Raw genomic sequence first — 226 nt, forward strand, 5'->3', positions numbered from 1 at the left:
TTTCGCAAAAAGCCTATTGCGTCGGTAAAGTGATTTATGTGTGCCTCCTATCGTGATTTCTGTCCGTTTTCAGAAATCCCCCAGTATTTACAGAGTGACTCTAAATCCTTCAGTCTGCTCGCGGTATATCGGGCTGTGCAGAAGAGCCAAGAGGCTCTCCGTTGAAGGCAGCCCAGTTTCCCCTTGTTCACCGTTCCTGCCTGATGAACCAAATCCATCCTAAACC

This window comes from Gadus macrocephalus, chromosome 22, assembly GCF_031168955.1.
Source record: "Gadus macrocephalus chromosome 22, ASM3116895v1".
Classification (NCBI taxonomy): Eukaryota; Metazoa; Chordata; class Actinopteri; order Gadiformes; family Gadidae; genus Gadus; species Gadus macrocephalus.